Source organism: Palaemon carinicauda, chromosome 40, assembly GCF_036898095.1.
Source record: "Palaemon carinicauda isolate YSFRI2023 chromosome 40, ASM3689809v2, whole genome shotgun sequence".
In the NCBI taxonomy this organism is placed as follows: domain Eukaryota; kingdom Metazoa; phylum Arthropoda; class Malacostraca; order Decapoda; family Palaemonidae; genus Palaemon; species Palaemon carinicauda.
Genome location: NC_090764.1, coordinates 22,404,268 through 22,414,378, shown reverse-complemented (window position 1 = coordinate 22,414,378; position 10,111 = coordinate 22,404,268). Strand labels below are relative to the sequence as shown.

General features: G+C 35.0%; 1 protein-coding gene across 1 annotated transcript in view; it reads right to left on the bottom strand.

Annotated features, from left to right (window-relative positions):
- The window catches only part of LOC137631865 (putative neural-cadherin 2), a 117,894-nt gene that overhangs the window by 98,046 nt on the left and 9,737 nt on the right, over positions 1–10,111 (bottom strand). The gene's annotated exons all lie outside the window — the stretch shown is intronic.

Here is a 10,111-nt window from a genome sequence, read left to right as displayed (position 1 = left end):
GGTCTCTTTCTCTCTCTCTCTCATATTCTTAAAGTTCCGTTCAGCTAATCAGTTTTGTATGATTTTACCCATGTTTTCGTTTTTAGTTATGGATAGTTAGTAAGGAATATTTTCTTTTATTTCTCTTTGCCTTTGTAAAGACATTTTAGTTTTATAAACTTCCATTTATTATTATTATTATTATTATTATTATTATTACTACTACTACTACTACTTGCTAAGCTACAACCCTAGTTGGAAAAGCAGGATGCTATAAGCCCTGGGACTCCAGAAGAGAAAATAGCCCAGTGAGGAAAGGAAACAAGGAAAAATAAATATTTTAAGAACTGTAACCATAAACTATAAAAATCTATAAACTATAAAATCTTTAAAAAAACAAGAGGAAGAGAAAGAAGATAGAATATTGGGCCCGAGTGTACCCTCAAGCAAGAGAACTCTAACCCAAGACAGTGGAAGACCATGGTACAGGTGTTATGACACTACCCAAGACTAGAGAACAATGGTTTGATTTTGGAGTGTTCTTCTCGTTGAAGAGCTGCTTACCATAGCTAAAGAGTCTCTTCTACCCTTACCAAACGGAAAGAATCCACTGAACATTTATAGTTGCAGTAGTTAACCCTTGGCTGAAGAAGAATTGTTTGGTAATCTGCGTTGTCAGGTATATGAGGACAGAGGAGAATCTGTTAAGAATAGGCCAGACTATTCGGTGTATGTGTAGGCTATGGGAAAGTGAACTGTAACCAGAGAGAATGATTCAATATAGTACTGTCTGGCCTGTCAAGGGACCTCATAACACTCTAGCGGTAGTATCTCGATGGTTGGCTGGTGCCCTACCAATTATTCGTCCAAACATCATAACATAAAGTCTAGAAGCAACATGTGCTGATAAATTGAATGTCATGAATAAACCTTCTTCGGTTAACCCCGCGTCTAGGAATGGTCACATCGATTAGATCTCTAATCTCTTATCAGAAATTGCTTTGACTTTGGTCTTGCAAATCTGTTAATGGGTATGCATGCTTATGTTAGAAATAAACGATGGATTTTTTTTAAAGATTTCTCATATCAATGCCAAACTCATAATAGGGCTATTTTAATACAATTATGACATGAGCACTGCATGATGTTATTTTTAATGTAAAGTATCATTACTGGTCCATATTACGCCAAGTAATGTCATATACTTGTGTAAAATATGAAATTTCAATTTGTAATGCTGACTTCATAAACTCGGAACAACAAAGCTGCGTTGCACAAGATAAATCAGATTTAATTATAACTTTAACCAATCAGCTTCGATTTACCCAGAATTGCTAAAATTAACAATACGCTACATACTTGAATTTATTGATTAAATTGAATCATTCCTAGTTTTCATATCAGCTTTCCAAAGTGAGTAAATATAATTATTACTATTTTTGTAAATACTGATTTATTGTTGCTGAAGTGCATTCCATTTAGAGGATTTCAGAACTGTAGGTTTTTACCACATAAAAGCCTTAATCCACAAAAAGTTAATTGGAGTATATATTCCACGCTATGGATGGAGTAGGTTATCGAAATGCATGACATAACTCTACCACGGTAATGAGAAATCGAAATGACCATCCATTAACTTTTTTTAGAGCGAGATTAATATGGTTCAATCATTTGCCAAATAGCAGAAGTCATAAATTTGTTTCCTGCTCTGGTATATCTGTATGGTGATTTGTTTCATCCAAATTTGATTTCCAAAACCATCAATTATTGTTGTGGTGCGTCTACTCCAACGCATATGAGAGAGAGAGAGAGAGAGAGAGAGAGAGGAGAGAGAGAGAGAGAGAGAGAGAGAGAGGAGAGAGAGAGAGAGAGAAAATCTTACCTCGTTATTTTTCAATGAATAAAAAATCCTAGCATGATACCCGTCCACATGATTTGAGTTCCTTTTACAGGTGACTGAATGTAACGCGATATAATTTTCACATTTTTGATATAGATATATAGGCCGATTACTAATTTAATTGACATCTCGTCAACACACTCATCCCCTATATACATGTCATAATCACATCAGCCGTAGCTAGTCCACTGCTGGACAAAGGCCTTTCAGTATGCCATTCCACTCACGCCTGTTTATGGTTTATCTATGTCATCTATAACTGCAAATTTCTTAGCGCGTTAATTCATCGTCTTCTCTTCTTCCACAGCTTCGTTTGCAATCTCTAGGAACCCATTCTGTTATTCTTAATGTCCGTTTATTATGGCATTCTAATATGCTCTGCATATGTCTATTTCTTTTTCTTATATGTAGGAACATTTAATAAACACAAGAAGCATGCCTTTTGATTATTTTGTTAAACATATTACTAGTAACTCTTGTGGAGAAGGAAGTACATTTCTTTTGATTAGTGATAAACATATTTCTTTGGGTTGAAGAAAGAGAATTGGATGTTTCTTTTCCTCGGTTTGCATTTTATTACTTTAGTAAGCAATTTTTCTCCCGTAGGAAGTTAGTGCTGTCAGTGTACCTCACGCGGTATACCGTAGGTATTACTTAAGGGCCTCTGCAGGATTCAGCCCTTAGCTGCATCTTTTATGGACATAGGACACGAACATTACTAAATATTTGGACAATACTGTCAACATTTATTTGGATGTCACCAAGGTTTATGCAATAGTTCTTTCCCACCACCATTAACTCGCTTTTATTTTCTTAGGTTTTAGTTATTTGATTAACACCGATTCCGAAACACTAGTAAGAACGTGGTTTAAATTCTCAGCTGTATTATCAATGTCATTTATGGAAAAGCAAAATTTTCAATCGTCTGTAAATAACTTGAACTTTACTCCATGTCTCTAATACTTTCATCAATAAACACACAATGGAGGAAACATTGATTTATATCTATAAACTTATTTTCTTAAGTACCCTGTTTTTCAGTTAGTTATATAATTATGCATGGGAGAAATAGGGCACTTTTCCACACCTAAGATCTGATGTATTATTATTTAGTCCCTCACTCAAAACTAAACCCAATGTATGGATAAGTCGAAGTTTTGCACAATTGGCGTTATTAACCAATTTGTTATTCCAGGAGCTCACTGAAGGTAGCTCCATCACTATTTAATGCGTTATCCATACAAAGATTGAAATCTCCACACATTAATTTCGTTGTTGATATGTCAGTCATATCGGAGATAATACTGAATTCCTCGGTAAAAACATTTGCTTTTCCCGGAGGAATGGTTTGACATCGTAACATACCACCCAGAAGATCTCAAAGAATTTTGGAAAGGACAAGGGCCCAACAACCTGAAATCATTTTGTAATTGATTTTAATCTGTTTTAACTATATGGCTATGTATTTGAATTGTTTATGTATTTCTGTTTTCCTTATATCAGTACCTGACTTGTAATTTTATAAACAATTTAGTGACCAAGTCCACAGATGATGGACGAAAGCTCTAAACGTATTTTGTAATATCTACAAATATACACCAATTTTTCAAACACGTCTTACATCATTGTGGAACCTTTTCAAGATAACAAGGAAGTACGACATTGTACTTGTTTGCACCATATATTTATGTATATATATATATATATATATATATATATATATATATACATATATATATATATATATATATATATATATATGTGTGTGTGTATACAGTATATGTGTATATACATGTATAATATACATATATATATATATATATATATATATATATACACGCATATATATATATGTATGTATATATACTTTCTCTACATTATATACTATGATTAGAATCGCTCCCTTAACCTTTATTACAAATAACTACTTTGTAATCTGTTATAAATTATTCGTTTATTGATAATGTATATACCTGAAAAAGGGTAACAAATGTATGTTGTAGATAACCAAATAAATGTTTTCAATGACCATCAAACTCCAAACCATTTTATAAACTCGGTAAACATTAATTTCTTATCGTAACCAATTCTTGCTTATTTTCCTTCTGTTGAATTAACTACACTACGTATATTTTGATAAAAATTTTACCATTGATAAAATTTCGCTTGTATCTTTTCCCGTTGAAAGATGTGAAGTATTTTTTTCGTTATTAATGGTTTTCGAAAAGTTTTATTTATGATTTTTCTATGAACGGAACAAAAATTCAGTGCGAATTATTTTCATGTTCTCTTCTTTCATGACTAAGGACAAATTTGCTTGGAATAGATGGAACTAGCAAACACTGATATGTGGGAGTGGAAAACAGACACAATAGTGCTGTCTTATTGTGCATTTTGGCAATTTTAACTTCGTACCTGTTATATATTTGATTTTCGAATATATCATGTCTTCAGGAAAGATGATCTAATTATGCAAATTAAAAGATAAAAATTTACTATTACTACTACTACTACTACTACTTTCAATAATGATGAAAAAAATTATCTAAATATTCCAGTTGTTTCGTACCGAAGATACGTGCACCGCGGTAGATATTTTTGTTCTTTTAAAATTTTCAAGACTGGTGGTTAATTTATTTAGTAATTGTATAGGAAACTTCAAAGGCAACGATGACGTGCCTACATGAAAATGAATTCAATATCCCTTTTTCAAGGGATTTAGAATCCCGCAAAACATGCGCTGGCATGAGCATATAAACAAGTATAATGATATGGAAATGACGAATTTGCCTAATAACGCTTTTTGGAGATAAATTTTATGGATTAAAGTGTATTTAACTGGTTCCTGATATTAAGAGCCACAGACTAGAGAGCAATCTCCGGTATTTGCTAGTTCGGCAGTCAGCCATTAAACGACCAAAACACACAAAATAATGTTTGGCAGATAAGCCAGTTGACGTGAGTGATATTTACTTAAAGCTATTCATAATTTTAAGCTGATAAATTTCTGTAATGTGATGCTGATAAAACAAAATGTATATATGTTTATTTTCGTATTTTAATCGTTTAAGTTTATAAAACATGTATTTGGGTAGCACGTGGATATGCATGATGGCGAATTATACATTCATGTTTACAAAAGAAAAAAAATTAACTTGTCACCAATGTCATACTTTATTTAATTAAAAAACAATTACAGAATAAAATATGCAGAAGAGTCTAGTATCGTGTTCAGTAAAAGTGGCTAGACGGGGAGATTTTGATTTCAGTATTTAGTCTATATTTCAGTTCTACAGCCATTTTCTCTCTCTCTCTCTCTCTCTCTCTCTCTCTCTCTCTCTCTCTCTCTCTCTCTCTCTCTCTCTCTCTCTCTCTCTCTTATAAAACTGTTGAATACTCCACTTCTTGACTTCTGAAAGAACGCTGTCTCATAAATGAAAATCATTTAATCACACGAGTGAAACTTCAATGCTTGTTTTTTGAGGTGAGCCGTCATTATTTCAAGGTTGGTTCTTGCCTGTAGATTAAGGTTGATATCGATGCAGGCGTTGGGTTTCAAGTTAGATTTTTCTCGTGATTAGTTTGGCGCCTCTTCAAGCAACTTTGTGTCTATTCTTACAACAGAAGTTCACTCTAAGGTGGAAGGAATTGTAACCCTTCATGAGATTATTTATTGTGAATGCTTGAGTGAACTTCAGTGTAATGATTTCGCTAGTATTTTATTTTAAACAATTTCATAAGTCGATTATATATCCATTACATCCATAACGAAACAGTTTATGCAAGATACCAAAACTCGACAGAACAGGTTTTACTGTTTCACTTTGCCTTTCAGCCAGACACTGGCTTTAGCTTCATAGCAATCCGTAAGGTGAGGACTTTGAATTTATGATTTTAGAGTGGGGTGTTATCTAGTGTACCTTCTTTGGACCCTTACCTCATCTTGATGATTTGCCAGACATGGGGTCAACACAAGTCGCCTAGTCTTGAGTTCGCTTTTTAAATCTCCTCGGCGGATTCTATAAAGCAAGAACCCATTTCATACACTCCAAGCAGTCTAAAACAAAACCTTGGTGACAAGTTTGTCTGCTATTTTGTACTTGCCAAAAATGTGTTTTCCTAGATCTCTCTGTCCGTAATTCAGTATCCCAGAAAATATTACTCGTAGTCTGCATTAATTATTGTACTTGTGATGTTTTAAACAGAGATGAGAATTAACAATGACGGTATACAGTACACTGTTGTGCATATCCTTTCTATCACTTTATTAGGAACGGCCCTCTATAATTTGTGCCCATTAATGTTTGTGTATTAGCAGAGAGGTGAATTAGCATTATGATATATACGAGTACTGCTGCATTTATTCTTTCTATTACTGGACTAGACTCAACCCTCTCTAATTGGTGCCCATTACAGTGTGTGTGTGCGTGTGCATGGTGTGTGTGCGTGCGCGCGTGTGTGTGTGTGCATGTGTGTGTGCGCGCGCGCGTGTGTGTGTGTACGCATTATTGATAGTTGGGAGGTGAGAGTGATGATGGCCAGTTCGGTAATTCCTTCTAAAGTGATTTGGTGGTAACGTCACTTGGCAATGATTGGGTATATTTCTTTAATAGAAACGCCAAAAGAAAATTTCTTGCGGCTTTTCCTTAACAATAAAATATTAAATCCTCTGCTATTCTTATATAACTGTATATCTAGCTGCTTACACGAGATGCAAAATTATCTTGGAACTAACTCAAACTTTGCCTCTAATATCCAAAATGAAATAAAATTGTCAAGAATCATATTGCAATTTCATGGTTTGATGCTACTTGCATGAACAAGGACACCAACAAGTATGCAGGCCATTTGAATCTCCATGTATTTTGGTCGTCAACTGTACATGCCAGGTAGCCACTTTGTGTCAAATTTCGTAATTGATTTATTCGTTCCTGTGACATATCTCGTATTACGGAACATGATTGACTTCAATTTAAAGGGAATTTTTGTTTATTGCTATTCATAAGAGGTTGCGTTTTTTTCATTTGTGAATGCCAGTTTTTCTATGTATTTTGATATCTTAACATTTTGGCTCTCGAGATATGATTATCGACCCTTTCTCGGTAATCATAAAACTCAAGAACAAGGTTATGTAAGTTTCCCATTCTGTATATATCGTTATTATTATTCTCTGTATATAACGTCATTATTGTCACCTTGATCAGTAATTAATTTTAGATATTATTACATCATTATATCACACTCGTTGAATAATTCATTTAGATATTTTTAATCGAAGGTAGTCGCTGACACGAGGCATTTGGCATAATACTTGATACCCCTTTCCTACTTCAGCCTCTTTGAACCAACTTTTAACTTCTAGTTCAAGGTGCACCTGCATCTAACCCCCCCCCCCCCCTTCCCCCCCTCCCCGGCCGTAGCATTTTTGGCGCCGTTTGGCCTTCCCAACCAATGGCTTTTACTAATTTATAAAAGTTTGGTTTTGGGAGAAGATCTCTCAAGATCTCTCCATTTTTCTCTTTCTTTCAACTAAATTATTGCAATGGGTAATTTTATGCATGACGGCGAATTATACTAACTTTTACAGAAAAAAAGATAACCAACTTCCCAACAATGTCATACTATATTTAATTCTTAAAGAAATACACAGCAACGGAATATGCGGAAGGAAGTCTAGTGTCGTGTTCAATAAAAGTGGATGGGCAGGGAAAATTTAATTATGGTATTTAGTTGATATTGCAATTCTAAAATCTCTCTCTCTCTCTCTCTCTCTCTCTCTCTCTCTCTCTCCTCTCTCTTATTTAGTAGCAATCACAAGAGGCTTAATGAAATTTCTCTCTCTCTCTCTCTCTCTCTCTCTCTCTCTCTCTCTCTCTCTCTCTCTCTCTTATTTAGCAGCAATCACAAGAGGCTTAATGAAATTTCTCTCTCTCTCTCTCTCTCTCTCTCTCTCTCTCTCTCTCTCTCTCTCTCTCTCTCTTATTTAGCAGCAATCACAAGAGGCTTAATGAAATTCTCTCTCTCTCTCTCTCACTCTCTCTCTCTCTCATATTTGGCAACAATCACAAGAGGTCTAATGTAATTCTCTCTCTCTCTCTCTCTCTCTCTCTCTCTCTCTCTCATCTCTCCTCTCTCTCTCTCTCTCTCTCTCTTATTTAGCAGCAATCACAAGAGGCTTAATGAAATATCTCTCCCTCCCTCTCTCTCTCTCTCTCTCTCTCTCTCTCTCTCTCTCTCTCTCTCATATTTGGCAGCAATCACAAGAGGTCTAATGTAATTCTTTCTCTGTCTGTCTGTCTGTCTGTCTGTCTCTCTCTCTCTCTCTCTCTCTCTCTCTCCATCTCTCTCTCTCTCTCTCTCTCTCTCTCTCTTCTGAATCGTCCTTCCTCTTCCTCTCATTTTTCTGTACTTGACTTTGGAAAGAAGGCTGTCGCATAAAGAAAAATGATTCACTTACACGAGTGAAAACTTCTATGCATGTTTTTGGGTTCGCTCTCCTGATTTAAGCGTGGTTTTCTGCTTATAGAGCAAGGTTGCTATCGATGCAGGGTTTGGTTTCAAGTAAGATTTTTCTGGTATTTAGTTTAGCGCCTATTCAAAGCAACTTTTCCTCAATGATTTATACAACAAGAGTTCGCGCTACTGTAGAAGAAATTGTAACCTTTCATAGAATTAGATATTGGACAGAACGACTGATTGGATTTCATTCTAGTAATTTCGCTAGTATTTGATTTGAATAATTTGGAAGTCTATTATATATCCAATACAGCCATAACAAAACCGTTTTTGCTGGATACCAACACTCGCACAGGATTTGTTGTTTACGCTTGCTTGGCCCTCGAAGGCAGACACTGGCTTTAGCCTCATGACAGTTCATGAGGGAAGAATTTAAATTAGTTATTTTCGTGTGTGAGGGGAGAGGGGGTTGTATCCCCTTTAGACCCCTACTACCATGATAACGTGTCACACATTGTCCACATCAGACTCCTAGAGTCTTGAGGACGCTTTCAAAACTTTTCATCGGTTGCTATAAAGCAAGACCCCGTTCTTGGACGAACTGTCCATACAATCTAAAGTAACACCTTAGCGAATACATTCGACCTCGTAATATTTTGTGATACAATACTAACAAATCAAACGTCCGATCTACCATAAATCAAAATGTCTGTTCGTAATTCAATATCCCAGAAAATATTACCGGTAATGTGCATTAGCTGCTGTGTCAATGATGTTTGATCGTCACAAACAGAGATGAGAATTAGCAGTGGCGGTATACAGTATACTGCTGTGCATATCCTTTCCATCACTTTACTAGGAAAGACCCTCTTTAATTGGTGCCCATTGGTGTGTTTGTGTACTAGCAGAGAGTAGAATTAGCATTATGGTGTATAATGCCGTATATATGCTTTCTATTAACACTTGACACAACCCTCTCTAATTGGTGCCCATTACAGTGTTTGTGTTTAATATGAACGCATCAGTGATACTTCACAGAGGTGGTAGTTATGATGAAAAGTTCCATAAATGTTTCTAAAATTTAATTTGGTAGTAACGACGCTGATCACTGATTAGGTATTTCTTTAACATAAATTCAAAAGGAAGTTTCTTGTTGCTTTTCAGTTTTCTTTCGCTAAAAAATGGATTATTTTATTTTTCTGTATATCGAGCTGATTGCACGAGATGCATCTAATATCCAAAAGGAATTAAAATTGTCAAGAATCATGTTGCAATTCATGGTTCGGTGATACTTGCACGAGCAAGGAAGGACTCCAACAAGTATGCAGGCGATTTGAATCGCCCTGTATTTTGGTCTTCAAATTGTACATGCCATGTTGCCACTTTTAGTGTCAAAATTGGTAATTGATCTATTCTTTCTGTGACATATGTCGTATTACTGAGCATGACTAACTTCATTATGACGCCTACCTTTTTTAATGCTATTCTTGAGGTTGCGTTTTTTACATTAGTGAAAGCCAGTTTATGTATGTATTGATATCTTGACATTTTGGCTGTGTAGATATGATTATCGAGATTTTCTCGGGAATCGTAAAACTCAAGAACAAGGTTGTTATAAGTTTTCCATTCTGTATATGTCTTCATTTATTATTCTCTGTATATTTCGTCATTATCATCATTACGGTCGATAAGTCATTAATTTGATATTATTACTTCATTACATTACTTTCAATAAATAATTAATTTGAGATAACCTTAAAAGCTTAATTTTAACGT